Consider the following 1,831-nt stretch of genomic DNA (forward strand, 5'->3'; position numbering starts at 1 on the left):
TATAAGTTGGGATGTGATTTTTCCAAGATGACTAGCAAATCAAATAATATTTCCAAATTTTTAGCATGGAATTCTTTCTACTATACCATGATTCTGCCTAAAATCTTTATTTTGGCATATTGAGTTGAGCTATGGTTAGAAATAACAATTCTATATAAAGGACACATGGACAAAGACAAAAGGGGTGGGTTCAAGGGTGGGAGGCAGGGATGGGTGGGGCAGGGGGAGCGTGGAAGCATGAAAAATGAAGAAAATTGTACTGGAACAACAATAGAAAAGAAATAACAATTCTAAACAATTTTGGAAAGTATGAAAATGCCTATGTAGTTCTCATGCACTTCGATTTGTATATCCATTTCCCCCCAATACCTAGGTTGTAATAAATGTCAGTTCAGTTTGTGTGTATGTGTGTGCACATGTGTAAGTGTGTATTCTCAAACAAAACTTTCCTTTCATTATACTTTCTTGGCTGGGAATAATTTAATACATTTATCTCTGCTCAGTTGCTCTCATATGAGTTGTAAAATTCAGCTTAATTAAATGAATTTAATAAGCATTTAATGAGCACTCTTGACGTGCCTTACACTGCTGTCTCTGATATCTGCCTCTGTACAACGACAGCCCCAAGACTGATTGTGAATGCCCTTTCTCAGAAGAAAACCACTTCCTACAATGAGTACATGACTCAAGTTCTCACAGTCCACTTCTTTGGATGCATGGAGATCTTTGTGCTCATCCTCATGGCCTTTCATTGCTACATCACCATTTGTAAGCCCTTGCAATACCCAGTCATCATGAGCCAGAGAGTGTGTGGTGTGTTGGTGATTCTGGCCTGATGGGATCTTGTATCCACTCTTCAGCACAGATTTTTGTAGCTTTGCAATTGCCCTTTTGTGGCCCTGATGTGATGGACCACTACACTTGTGACTTGTAGCCCTTGTTGAAACTTGCCTGCGTGGACACGTATGTGATAAATTTGCTAGTTGTTTCTAATAGTGGGGCCATTTGCATGGTGAGTTTTATAATCCTGGTTATCTCCTATGTTGTCGCCTTTTACTCTCTGAGAAACCACAACATGGAAGGGAGGTGAAAAGCCCTTTCCACATGCACGTTCCACTCTATTATGTTTTTCATATTTTTGGTGCATCTGAATTCATTTTTACACACCCAACAACGCTTCCAGTAGAGAAGATGGTGGCTGTATTTAATACCATTGGGACATCCTTGCTCAACCCTGTGATCTATACATTGAGGAATGCAGAGGTTAAAAATGCCATGAAAAGGTTATGGTGTAATAGAGTATGACTTCAGTTAATAAATACTACATGGGGACTTCATTGTATATTTCCTTAATATCTTAGATTTGATTCACAGGCAGGAAAGGTAAAATATTCTTTTGGGAAAACAAACAAGAAACCTGAGAGGATCGTATTAGAATATGGTTATTACTTAAAGTCCATAATCATTTTGAACACCCTGGGATGACGCTTGCTTTAATTCGACCAACATTTGGTCATACTCATTAGGTACTTAACTTTCTATAAAAATTTTTCCTAGTAAAGAAAAATACTGACAAATGACAGAACAACTGCATGTGCATGCATGTGTGTATATGCACCATTTTTTTCCTACATTTCATTCTCATCCTTATGAGTGCAGTTATCAGAGCTAATCCGTAGGGCCTGGACACTTACAGAGTCAAGGTTGTCATCTTGACAAGCTGATGATTAGAGAAGATGTTCAGATAAATTACTCCTCTGGAAATCTATGCCTGAGCCTCTTTCAGTGGGGGTGTCTACACTGATGAACTCTGCAACTGAGATAAAAGCTA

General features: G+C 38.5%; 1 pseudogene; it reads left to right on the forward strand.

The window, feature by feature from the left end:
* Positions 1 to 560: 560 nt before the first annotated feature.
* Positions 561 to 1,305, forward strand: LOC118997137 (olfactory receptor 4C11-like; annotated as a pseudogene).
* The last annotated feature ends 526 nt before the right edge of the window (positions 1,306 to 1,831 follow it).

Source organism: Sturnira hondurensis, unplaced genomic scaffold (assembly GCF_014824575.4).
Source record: "Sturnira hondurensis isolate 20B ecotype Veracruz unplaced genomic scaffold, ASM1482457v3 Scaffold0001095, whole genome shotgun sequence".
In the NCBI taxonomy this organism is placed as follows: Eukaryota; Metazoa; Chordata; class Mammalia; order Chiroptera; family Phyllostomidae; genus Sturnira; species Sturnira hondurensis.